The 14,169-nt window shown below is 39.7% G+C and overlaps 1 pseudogene; it reads left to right on the top strand.

The window, feature by feature from the left end:
* The window catches only part of LOC109822127, a 29,286-nt pseudogene extending 15,990 nt beyond the window's left edge, over nucleotides 1-13,296 (top strand).

Below are 14,169 nucleotides of genomic sequence, written 5' to 3'. Positions count from 1 at the left end.
ACCTACGTCCACAGGGCAACAATACGAGAAATTCACTATGTATCAGGGAGAACTACAAGAGGAACCACTCAACTCTTGTCTCTCAATCTCTCAACCTCACATACATAATCAACTCTCATATTCTCTCCAAAGCCCACTCCTTGTAATCTTTTGCACGGATAAAGACTACGAAACCCTCTCTTTCTCTCATCTACTACATCTCTACTTTTTCTTCATAGTTTTTTCTCCACCAATAGAAGAATATATATAGGGAAACCAAAACCCTATCTCTAGCCTAACTTTCTAATTAGAATAGGATTCAAACTCCCAATCATGATGGAACTCAAACTCCTAATCATGATAGAACTCAAAATCCTAATCATGATAGAATCCAAACTCCTAATCATGATAGAACTCTAACCCTATCTAATTCTCATGAAGTTACACAAAGAATTAAAGACAAAATCTCAACAGTCTCATCATCTAATGATATCTGTATTGAAACCCTTTCAATACATTTGCAGTGATGAAGGATTTAAAATATGCCAACAGTCATGAATGGGTCAAAGTTGATGGCAATTCAGCAACCGTAGAAATAACAAACCATGCTCAGGTAATTTCTTTCTTTCTTTCTTTTAGTTTCTAAATCATTCTTTGTCGACTAAAAATCTAGCACTACTAATCTATGCACTAATTCTTTTATGCAATTCTTTTTTATTTGCGTTGGATGGGGAGAACTTAAGATCACATTTCTTTTTAATCTTATTAGGGCTATAGTTCCATGTTTGCACGGATACGCACACACATTGCTTAGATCATGATGTATCCTTCTAAATTATGTGTTGTTTATGTTCAGGACCATTTGGGTGACGTGGCACGTATGTGGAATTGCCTGACGTTGGAACTACCATAACAAAGGGAAATAATTTTGGAGCAGTTGAGAGTGTCAAGGCTACAAGTGATGCCTATTCTCCTGTTTCCGGAGAGATTGTTGGAGTGAATAGTGAATTGAATGATATTCTCCTGGTCTAGGGAGTCCACTACTAACTTGTAGTTGTTAGTGTCATGTGTAGACACAAACCGCCAGGCGAGCTTGAGGTGACTTCAGGCGAGGTTAGGCGAGCTTCAGGCGAGGTCGAAGGCGAGCTTCAGGCGAGGTCGACGGCGAGCTCGAGGCAAGCTTCAGGCGAGGTAGAGCGGGCGAGATGCAGACAAGTGCGGGCGAGCTTCTGTCAGGCGAGGTCGCTGAAGGCGAGCGCGAGGCGGGTGAGATCCAGTCAGGCGAGCTCGGGGTCGACGCAGGCGAGGGCTCCAACTCTTGGCAGAGGCTCGAGACGCGACTGGCGATCAGCCTGTCGCCAAAAGGGCGCTGTCGCTAGCCGTTCCCTTATACACAAGGGAACCCCCAGAGCTTTCTCTTCCTCCACTCCTCTCTTCCACTAGGGCTGCTTTTCTCTCTCAACTCCCTGCGTTTTTCACCCGGAGCCGGCTGGTCCCCCTCCTTCTCTTCTTCTCTGCTCTTTTTCTCCAGCTCACGTTGATTTTTTTAGGGTGGAATTAAGAAGGGGGGATTTAAAGAAGAGGGGATTTAAGGAGGGGAATTAACGAGGAATTGTTTGTTAAACCCTAGAGGGGAGGTGATTAGGATCTTATTCTAATCTAATCTGATTTTATGCCAATTAAAACTAATACAAATATATTCTTACAAGATAGATATATAAGAGATATAAGCAAGAATAAGCAATATGAACAAAGGTAAATATCCTAGCAATGAGATATATTATGGAATATATGCAATGATATATAATCACAAGGGTAAACAATCTAAACTAGATAGTGGGCAATATAATCAACAAGCAATATGCAAAGGCGATATAGGATATGAACATAAAAGTAAGTGTGCCAATGTAATCACAAACAAACGATATGATTACAGAGTTCGGTCCCCACGACCTACGTCTCTGCTCCTCACCTCGAGGAGATCTCCACTATCACAACCGGGTTTTTTACGTTCACCCGAATAACGTTTACACCACACAATATTGTTTTCTAGTTTACCAAAAACTCTACAACTTACACACTCTTGCAATCTCACTCTACACCCTCTCAAGTGTTGAACTAGACGTGTCTCCCTCAAGTGCTCGGATACAACCTCTCCCTAGGTTCGTCAACCGACGCCACTTCTTTTGGGACGATCCCCGACTCTCGCTACACACTTCTCTCGGTGTATAAGTGTATTACAAAGTGTATCTTCATAATTAGGCACAATACAAAGTGTTTGTTCTCTACAAGGATGAGAACGAATTATAAGCTCACTCTCTAAGTTACACTATCCCACAACCCAATTATACTATGAATGTAAATGCAATAAGCTCAATGGTTGTGTGTGTGTAAACAAAGAGAAAATAAAATCAACTAAACTCAATATGAACACTAGCTTAATAAAATGATAATCAAACAATATAAAATATAAAGCTAGATTGAGTTTAGAAAACTTCTTAATAGATCAAGAGTGGAAGGAGAAGAGTTGGATACTTAAACACCAATAGATGATCTCCTCAAGCTCTTGTGAAATTGATTTCACAAACTCAAACTTCCAAATGCTTAAAAGCTTCTTAAACCAAACTTAAACCCTTGTTTAAAACTCTTTAAACTTGTTTTGAAAACTCTCTCTTGTTATAGAAGAGCTGAAGGCAATGGGGTATTTATACCCACTCAAAACTTCAGCAAAAACCCAAAACAAAATGACCAAAAACCCCACAGAATCTAAAATCAGATTCTGTACAAAATAGCCGTTGGAGTATACGGCGGTCCGCGAGCCACTTTCGAAGCTGAGAATTTTCCAAAGACTTTGGCGGTCGACCGTGGCGGTCGACCGTGGGAAAATTCGAGCTGACGGTCGACCGTGACGGTCGATCGCGAAAGTTTCTGTTGGCTTTGTAGGCTAAAAGCAAAGGCGCGGTCGACCGTGAACTGATATATGAAATTAACAGGTTTAAAAACAGTTTGCTGATTTTAAAAATACTGTTTAAAAATATCAAATAAATTTAGAAAAATGTAAAACTTTGGGAAATGATTGTAGACATGATAATACACATGCTACAAAAACTGGTTTTCTAAAAGGACTTCCCAAATGAGAAATATCATTATTTTGTAAAATAGTCCAAAACATGAAAATGTAAACATATGAATTTTGACATTTTGGCTAAACCATGTTTTGAAACTTTACAAAATATTTTTATAGACTTGAAGAAAGATGTAAACTATTGTTATGAAGTCTATAAACAATGAATGTAGTATTTTATCAAAATACACATATAATACACTAAAACATGATTTCATTGAACTAAATAAAATTGATATTGATGAAATCATATATATGCATATAAGTATGAAACAAAAATATATTTTCTAATTATATTAAATTGTTTCATATTAAAACTTGAAAACTATCAAACCAAAACATATATGTATATATATAACTATATATATACAAAAAAACCAAAACGTGTATGTGTGTATATGATTGAGCTTAAAGTACTAACACACATAATATAAACTCCTAAACTAAATTACCCAAGCTTGATGAAGGTCTTCAATGAGCTCAACTTGGTACACTTGCGGATGAAGCTTGAACTTGAATCTTCAACTTGAATTGTACATAGCTTCACCTACTATTTCGCCAACCTCCATTGGATATTCACTACTAGAAAATGAGCTTGTACCTACGAAAAAATAGCGACGGACAATTCCGTCTCTATATGTTAATTTATAGCGACGGATACGTCCATCGCTATTTATCCGTCGCTATAATTGTTTTAGCGACGGATTATCACATTTTAGCGACGGAAATTTTTCGTCGCTAAAATATTTTATGACGAAATTTTATTTCGTCGCTAAAATAAATTTTAGCGACGGAATTTCCGTGTAGAAGCTGCGGCACTACCACCAGATTCTATTACGGATCAGCGAGTCCACGGTCCGGCCAAGGTGAGGGATGATTGGGATTCTTATCATGCTATGCGCCCCATCGCGCAGCAAAGGTACGAACAAGCAAAGCGTAGATGCCTCGAACTGAAAGGTATGAATAAATTTTTATAGTTTATCGGTTATTATTTTAAATTTTTTTCGCAAATATATATTGATTCATTGTTTCATTTGATTCTTTGTTTCGTAGGTACCGAGCGACCTCCTAGACGCGGCCGCAATGCTACTAAGGAATCGAACCTCATCCCTGATATTAATCGGAGGGCTGTGATCCGATGGGAAAACGGAGTGCCTGTTGGGGCCTTTGCCAATGCTTTCAACAATTTCCTTGCCGCTTTAGCCAGGAGACACGATTTCTTCAACATATTTTTGACATGGAAATCGCAACGGATTGATGCGTTGGTGGCTTGTTGGAGATATATATGTGTGAGTCATTTATTTTAATTTTCATCATTATTAGTTATTAGTTTATTATTATGTTTAATACACTGATTTGTATCTATTTTTTCTTTATATGCTGAAGCGGTTTTTCTTTCTTGACGATAATATTTGTGCCTGGACGTACTGCTTCAGGCAAATCAATGTATCGTTCAAGAGATGGCGGTTTGAGACAAAGAAAAAATATTTTATCCAAATAACAGAAGATTGGGAGCGATTCTGGCATCTTGACGAGCGTGTGGATTGAGTAGATTTTTTTGCACTTTGCGATTACTGGGACACGGCTGAAATTCAGGTATTATTGAAGTATATATTTTTAATTTATTGTTTGAATTTCTATATTGTTTCGAATTGACATTGTTTTGCAGGCTCAAGCTGAAATAGCAAGGAGGAATCGCAACGCGCCTCGCAATTACGAGCATCACGGGGGCTCCAGGACATTCAGCCAGCATTATCATCAATTAGAGCTTGAGGTATATAATATATTAGCTTTTACGTTGAGTATAATTTATGTGTTATGGGTTAATGATATATTTGAATAAAATAGGGAAGGGGAGATCTCAGACATTTTGCAGATCGTATTCTGACTTCCTGGAGCCCGAATTACGCCAATGAAGAGAAGAAAGCAAAGAATAAGGATCTGGCTGTAAGTAGCAGTTCATTTATATATTCAATTTCATATCAATGCATCATTATTAAGTCGACTTGCCCGGGTTGTTTTGATATATCGCAGGAGAAAGTACATGCCAAGGTACAGGAGCAATTGACTCAGTCTCAGGTCTGTTCTAACACTCCTGCCCGGCTAAGTAGAGAGGATGAGGACTCCATCATCGAGACGGTCATTGGACCTAGTAGGAAGAACAGATATCGGTGGAGAGGATCCGAGCAGAGGCCGCACGAGTCTAGTAGCACCTACGAGTCTGCAGCACCACAAGGAACACCAGGAAGCAGTTCATATCAAGACTCGATGGAGCAGCGATTAAAAGCGATTGAAGATTGGCAGTCGCAGCAAACAACATATCAGCGGGCTCTAGAGGAAGAACGGAGGCGTCGGGAGCAGACCGTATTGGAGTTCACACAATTCATGTCGACTCTGTCTCAGGAGGCTCAGGAGGCATATAGGAGACGGTTTTTGTCGTCGTAGGTAATATATATACTTTGCTTTTTTTTTAATTAGATGATATCGTATATACTGATACACACTGATACAAACTGTTACACACAAACCCTAACTCTAACCCTAACACAAACCTCAAAATATATACTTATAATGTTTTTATGTGATGGTGGTGTTGATGGTGTATGCGTGCGTAGTGTTGGTGGTATTGGTTGGTGGGTTGGTTGGTTGGTTGGTTGGTTGTGGTGTTGTGTTGTGGTGGTCGTTATGTGATTGGTTTGTGGGTCGTTATGTGATTGGTTGTGGTGTTGTGTTGTGGTGGTCGTGGTGGGGGGGGGGAGGAATGGGGATTGGGTGTTGATGGTGGTGATGGTAGTGATGGAGGGGGAGGGGGTGTGTAGAGTATGATTGGTTGGTGGGTGGGGGCTTTGATCGTGGTTGAGGATGAGGAGTGGGGATTTTGTTGTGGTGGTGGTTGAGGGGGAGGGGTAGGGCGAGGGGGAGTGTTGTTGGTTGGTGGGTGAGGGTGAGGATTTGTGGTGGTGTTGTTGTGTTGTGGTGTGATGTGTGGTGATGTGTTGTGCAGTGTAGTGTTGTGTTGAGTTGTGATGGTGTAGTGTTGTTGTGTTATGGTGTTGTGGTATTGTGTTGTTGTGTTGTGATGGTATAGTGTTGTTGTGTTGTGGTGTTGTGGTGTTGTGTTGTTGTGTTGTGATGTTGTGGTGTTGTGTTGTGATGTTGTGGTGTTGTGTTGTAGTATATTTATATTTGTACTCTTATTACACACACACTTGTTAGCATTTGATTTATATTTACAGGCCGGGACTTCTTCACAAGGTGCAGCCGGGGGTAGTCATAATGTGGCTGGTGTTGAGGATGAGGATGATGATGATGATCAGGAGGATTGATTGTCCTTAACATAATTTTGAAAACAATTTCTTGTATTGTATAAACAATATTTATTATGTACCTGTCGAGAAACTTTTACTTGCTTTTATAGAATTAAAGTGTGATATATGCGTGAGATGTGATATTTGCGTAAGATTGAAGCTTTCTTCTGCTGATTGAACAGGTTTTTAAAAATTATTATCGATATTGTACAGGGTATTTTCAATTTTCAAAAAATTTTCCAAATTTTTTTTTAAATTTTTAGCAACGGAAAATCAGTTGCTAAAAACAATTTTAGCAACGGAAATTCCGTCACTAAAGTACTATTTAGCGACGGAAAACATGCACGAAATCACATCTGTACAATTTCATAAAACAATAGCGACGGATTTTCCGTCGCTAATAATTTTTTAGCGACGGAAAAACCGTCGCTAAAGAATTATTAGCGACGGAATATCCGTCGCTATTGTTTTTTTTAATTTTTTATTTTTTAAAAATAGCGACCAATAAGCAGTCGCTAATAAACCGTCGCTAAAATTTAGCGACGGAATTTCCGTCGCCAAAAGTCTTTTTAGGCACCCCTTTTATAGCGTCGAAACTTTAGCGACGGAATTTTAATTTTTCCGTCGCTAAAAGTTTTAGCGACGGAAAAACGACTTATAGCGACGGATTTGTCCGTCGCTAAAAGTTAAAAATCCAGCAGTGATTATCGTTGAAGCGCAATCCATCCATCCTCTAACACATTGTTTGCCTAGAATAAATACGAAAACACAAATACTAGACAAACAACATTAGGAGTAAATTGTTTGTTAAACATCATCAAAACAAGAAGGCCAACATTGTTCATTGTAGCTACAGTAACAATTTGTATTTATTGAGATATCTCAAGTTTGAGATCTGCTCTTACTTTGTAATTTCTTTGATTAATAAGAAATTAATTGTGTGGCTCTCGAGGACGCATGCAAGTTTGCCGAATCTCGTTAAATATTGGTATACTTTTCTCTAATGCGTTTTCTTGCTGTTTTAGGGGTTTAGTGTAGCCCCCGGGTTTATTCCTAACAACTGGTATCAGAGCTTAAAACGATCTAGAGGAAGTCAGATTCAAGTGGGAACAATGGCCGCAAATGAAAAAAAGGTGAGATTAGAGAAGTTTGATGGAATATATTTTGGATTTTGGAAGATGCAGATAGAGGATTATCTGTACCAAAAGAATCTGTAAAAACCCTTTTCAGGGAAGAAACCGGAGTCTATGAAGGAAGATGAGTTGAACCTTCTAGACAGACAAGCCCTCGGAGTTATCAGATTGACACTAACTGGCAATGTTGTATTCAACATAGCGAAGGAAAAGACCACGGCGAGTCTTATGGAAGCACTCTCAAATATGTATGAGAAGCCATCAGCCACAAATAAAGTTCATTTGATGAGACGGTTATTCAATCTGAAAATGGCGAAAGACGCGTTAGTAGCACAACACTTCAATGAACTCAACACGGTCACAACCCAATTGAGTTCAGTTAAAATTAAGTTTGATGAGGAAGTTCGAGTGTTGATCCTTTTGTCTTCCCTATCAAAAAGCTAGAACGCTACAGTCACAGCTGTGAGTAGCTCATCGAGAAGCAACAAGTTAAAATTTGATGACGTTCGTGATCTGGTTCTCAGTGAGGAGATCTAACGGAGAGATTCGGGTGAAGCTACAACCTCTTCAGTATTCCATACAGAGTCAAAAGGTAGAAATTCAACCAGAGGGAACGGACGAGGCAAATTAAACTACAGAGTTAGGTCAAAGGACAGGAGGTCCAAGTCAAGGAATCCAAGCAATAGCTCGAAGACTATCGAGTGTTAGAATTATGGAAAGACCAAACACTACAAGAATTAGTGCAAGAGTGCACAAAAGGAGAAGGAGGCGAAGACAGAGGTGAATGTCACTTCCACCTCAGGAGGAGACGACGCATTGACATGCTCTTTGGAGAGCAAGGAAGAGTCTTGGGTGTTAGACTCTGGAGTGTCGTTCCATGCTACTTCTCAGAAAGAATTCTTCGAGAAGTATGTCCCCGGAAATCTTGGATATGTATACCTTGGTGATGATCAACCATGTGCTATTGTGGGCAAAGGTGTAGTAAAAACTAAGTTGAACGGGTCAGTATGGGAGCTGAAGGATGTCAGGTATATTCCCAACCTGAGAAAGAACTTAATATGCATAGGCCAGTTGGCTGGCACATGATATACTACGATCTTCCATGGAGATGATTAGAAGATCTCAAAGGGCGCAATGACGATTATCCAAGGTAAGAAGACTGGTACCCTATATATGACAGCAGGTGCACGCTGTTTGATCTCAGCTGCAGCAGACAATAAGACTTTAAATTTATGGCACCAGAGACTCGGTCATATGAGTGAGAAGGGGATGAAGATTATGCATACAAAGAAAAAACTCCCAAGTCTAGAATCAGTGGAGATAGACATGTGTGAAGATTGCATACTTGAAAAGTAGAAGATAGTTAGCTTTCAAGCAAGTGGCAGAACCCAAAGAAGGAGAAGTTGGAGCTCGTTCATTCAGATGTGTGGGGACCAACTACCACCTCATCTATTGGTGGGAAACACTACTTCGTGACTTTTATTGATGATCACTCTCGGAAAGTTTGTGTCTACTTTCTAAAGCATAAGTCAGAAGTATTTGAGGCTTTCAGGAGATGGAAAGCCATGGTCGAGAATGAGACCGGTCTGAGAATAAAGAAACTTATGACCGATAATGGTGGTGAGTATGAAGACACTAGATTCAAGAAGTTCTGCTATGAGCACGGGATCACAATGGAGAGAACCGTGCCTGGCATACCTCAGCATAATGGTGTAGCTAAGCGTATGAATAGAATGTTGACAGAGAGAGCCAGAAGCATTTGGTTACAGTCGGGCCTACCAAAACAATTCTGGGCAGAAGCAGTCAATACAGCAGCTTACTTAATCAACCGAGGTCCATCGATTCTATTGGAGCATAGAATATCAGAGGAGGTATGACGCCAAAAGGATGTAAAACTCTTACATCTCAAAGATTTTGGTTGTGTAGCTTATGTGCATATTAGTGATCAAGGCAGGAATAAGCTTGATCCCAAGTTCAAGAAATGCACTTTCATCGGCTATGGTGAAGATGGGTTCGACTATCGCATTTGGGATAACGAAAATAAGAAAGTGATCTGTAGTAGAGATGTGATATTCAACGAGAATGTGATGTACAAGGACATGCACAAGACAGATGCCTTTAACTCAAAGGAGAGTGTGTCAACATTTGTAGATGCAGATGATGTCCCAAGTGACCTCTCGAAAGAACCAAATGCAACATGTCCTCAGCTAAAAGAGCTTATTGGACAGAACGATGCGCAGGAACCCGACGCACCAGCTCCGATATTGAGAAGATCTTCACGGTCTCCTGTGCCCAACATGAGATATATGAACTATCTATTGTTGACAGATGGAGGAGGGCCTGAAAGCTATGATGAAGCATGTTAGAGTGGAGATGCGAGCAAGTGGGAGTTTGCCATGAAAGATGAGATGTAATCTCTCATCTCAAACCAGATGTGGGAACTAACTAAGTTGTAGATGGGTAAGAAGGAACTCCACAACAAATGGGTGTAATGAGTAAAAGAGGAGCAAGATGGCTCCAGAAGATATAAAGCCCGGCTAGTTGTTAAAGGATTCCAGCAGAATGAAGAAATTGACTACACCGATATTTTTGCTCCCGTTGTGAAGCTCAATACTATAAGGACAGTGATGAGTATTGTAACTATTGAAAATCTTCATCTTGAGCAGTTAGATGTGAAGACGGTGTTTCTTCACGAAGATCTAGAAGAGGAGATATACATGCACCAGTCAAAACTCAGAAAAAAAGAAGAAGAACCTGGTGTGCAGACTCAAGAAGAGCTTGTATGACCTGAAATAAGTCCCAAGACAGTGGTACAGAAAGTTTGACGGCTTCATGCACAAGGAATGTTTCCAGAAGTACAACACCGACCACTGTTACTACTTCAAAAGATATCAGTCCAGTTATATCATCTTACTATTGTATGTTAATGATATGTTGGTTGCAGGTGCAGATATGGAGCCTCCTCAGACGGAAGAAGAAAAAGAGAGTATGGCTAAGGTTCCTTACACCTCAGCCATTGGAAGCTTGATGTACGCAATGGTCTGTACAAGACCAGACATTGGCCATGTAGTGGGAGTGGTCAGTCGGTTCATGTTGAATCCAGGAAAAGCTTATTGGGAAGCGGTCAAGTGGATTCTGAGGTATCTACGAGGCACCACACAGAAGTGTTTGCACTTTGGTAAGGGAGAGGTGAAAGTGCAAGGATACGTAGATGCAGACTTTGGAGGTGAAGTATCATCGAAAAAGCACCACCGGCTATGTATTTTCTGTCGGAACTACAGTTGTTAGTTAGATGTCACAGTTACAGAAGATTGTCACTCTATCCACTACAGAAGCTGAGTATGTAGCAGTGACTGAAGCTAATAAAAAGATGATATGGCTTTAGGGGTGGGAAGCGGTCAAGTGGATTCTGAGGTATCTACGAGGCACCACACAGAAGTGTTTGCACTTTGGTAAGGGAGAGGTGAAAGTGCAAGGATACGTAGATGCAGACTTTGGAGGTGAAGTATCATCGAAAAAGCACCACCGGCTATGTATTTTCTGTCGGAACTACAGTTGTTAGTTAGATGTCACAGTTACAGAAGATTGTCCCTTTATCCACTACAGAAGCTGAGTATGTAGCAGTGACTGAAGCTAATAAAAAGATGATATGGCTTCAGGGTTTGTTAACAGAGCTGGGATTCAAACAGGAGAAGAATGTTTTGCACAATGATAGTCAAAGTGTGATACCGTTGGTAAAGAATTCCACATTTTATTCTAGAACGAAGCATATTAGGCTTCGGTACCACTTCATTAGATCTCTGTTGGAAGATGACGTGTTAAAACTAGAGAAGATTCTAGAAAGAAAGAATCCAGCATATATGTTAACAAAGGCGGTGACCATTCAGAAACTGGAGTTGTACGCAACTTCAGTTAGCCTTCATGCATAAAGGATGAGGTCGGAGCCACATAGGAGAAGGTGCTTGTTAAGATAGCATGTCGACGATGCTTTGGTCTCCAAGTGGGAGATTGTTAGTGTCGGGTGTAGACACAAACCGTCAAGCGAGCTCGAGGAGACTTCTGGCAAGGTCAGACGAGCTTCAGACGAGGTCGACGGCGAGCTCAAGGCAAGCTTCAGGCGAGGTCGATGGCGAGCTTGAGGCAAGCTTTAGGCGAGGTTGAGCGGGCGAGATGCAGGCGAGTGAGGGCAAGCTTCTGTCAGGCGAGGTCGCTCAAGGTAAGCGAGATCCAGTCAGGCGAGTTCGGAGTCGACGCAGGCAAGTTCGGAGCAGGCAAGCTCCACTCTGGAGAGGTCGAGACAAACTGGCAACAGCCTGTCGCTAGGTTGTCGCTAGGGTTTCCTTATAAAAGGGAACCCAGAGCTCTCTCTCTCTCTCTCTCTCTCTCTCTCTCTCTCTCTCTCCTAGGGTTCCCTTATAAAAGGGAACCCAGAGCTCTCTCTCTCTCTCTCTCTCTCTCTCTCTCTCTCTCGCGTTTTTACCCCCTGGCGCCCCCCTCTCCTTCTCTTCTTCTCTGCTCTTTTTCTCCGCTCACGTTGATTTTTTGAGGGACGAATTATGAACGAGGAATTTAAAGAAGAGGGGATTTAAGGAGGGGAATTAAAGAGGAATTGTTCATCGTAGCTACAGTAACAATTTATATTTATTCAGAGATCCCAAGTTTGAGATCTGCTCTTGCATTGTAATTTCTTTGATTAATAAGGTACCGTTTGGCAAAGGGTTAAGTGAGGAGTTAAGGAGACTTAACCCATTCTTAACCCGCCAAACACAAAAAATCTATACAATGATTAAAGTGAGTTAACCCTCTATAATTTGCCAAACATAAAAAATATAGAAGGGTTAAGCTAACCCCTCTAGAGAGATTAAAATAAGCTAACCCTTCAAAATGAGGGGTTTACTAATACTCCTATTTAGAAGGATTAAGAGTTAACCCTTCTAATTATAAAGAAAATAGTCAAATCATTATTATTTCCAAACACTAAAACTGATCACAATGGCTAAAATAAAACTTATTTAACTCGTTAATAATTTAGTCATTCAGATTATCGAATGAGCTAAGTACATTAATCCTTCTCTACTGCGTTTGCTTGTCAAACCCCGGGTTTATTCCTAACAGTAGTAGATAACACTCTCTAAGTAATACAACTATCTGTAATCCTTTATGATGCACGAGACCCACTGTTATAATATTTTTAGTATATATATATTATGCTAATATTTTGTTATAATATTGTTGCAAATAATATTATGATAATACTATAATTTGACAATTACCTAAACAAAACAAATGGCCAATTGCCCATCAGTATCTTTTTCTCATTGGAATGTAAAAAATTAATAAAAAACAAATGTCAATATGTAGACTATTTCTCATTAGAATGTAATAAGAACAATGTCAATGTGTAACTTATTCCAGGATAAAACATCCATTCAATAGAGGAATTAGGTTTTGAGAAACATAACACGAAAGATTGAAAGACGTGTATAATAGGATCTAAAACATGCAAATGGATATTAGCAATTGATTAATTGTTAAATCAATAGAAGTTCAGTAGTCATCCTTTTATCTATTTTCTTAAATGCTTAAAATGACTAGGGCTTTTGTTCCTGAACAAGGTGAGTGCTGCTGTGCTGGTCCTTACGACAAAGGGTGGATTATAAAGGTTAAGATGAGGGATGCAGGGGAGCTGAATTCTCTGATGGATGCCGATCAATATACAAAGTTTTGTGAAGAAGAAGACGCAAAACACTGAGGCATTAGATTAGTTTACTTTTGTAATAACATATGGCCGGGGAAAATTGAGAAACAAAGCAGGAAGGGAATTTGTTACCTTAATTTTAAATGTGTTGCTATTCATTTATTTCATGTTCTAGGAATTTAAAATAATGATTGTTCCCTTCATACATTGCTCTATCACTATACTTCCCGTGCTTCATGTTTCTGGAAATGCTATTTCTATTTTACCCTTTTTTTTCTCAGTGCAGAACTCTCTCTCAAGCGGTTCTTCCTTTGAAGTGTATCGGCCAAATTATTATTTTTCGCTGCCATTTTCATCTCTTAACTGCATGGTGAAAAATACCCTGCTATCTGGCGCAATGGTTGAACTAATATCAACAAATAAATTTAACTCCAGCATGATATTTTCTCTCTAATTTTCTCTGTGTTGTGGGCGTTTTGTTCTCTTCCAAATGACGAAGTTAACGTCAATTCAGAAATTGCAATCTGTGGTTGACAATGTAATTCAGAAATTGCAATCTGTGGTTGACAATGTGCAGAAGATGAAATTATCCATATGTAATATTGAATTATTCATTGATAGAAGTTAATGGTGGAAAAGGGATAGGTCAAAATTTTTATTTATATTTATTGTGTTATTTTACTTCCTCACTGCATAAGCGACCTCCAACCAGACACCATCTTGTAGACTACAGAACTGAACACCGCTACTAGGATTTCTTCTAGGATTTCTTCTTCTTCTTTTTTTTGCTGCCTTTCGAATTGATAGAGGTGACATCGCAGAAAGTTACTCCAGTAAATTTCCACCCCTACTACTGTTTGGCTGGACTCAACTAGCAATGGAGATGATGCTTAGGTTTCTGATCAAACCCTAAAACAAAAATATACT

Source organism: Asparagus officinalis, chromosome 8, assembly GCF_001876935.1.
Source record: "Asparagus officinalis chromosome 8, Aspof.V1, whole genome shotgun sequence".
Taxonomy (NCBI): Eukaryota; Viridiplantae; Streptophyta; class Magnoliopsida; order Asparagales; family Asparagaceae; genus Asparagus; species Asparagus officinalis.
Note: the sequence above shows the minus strand (reverse complement) of the source record. Positions and strands in the feature narration are given on the sequence as shown.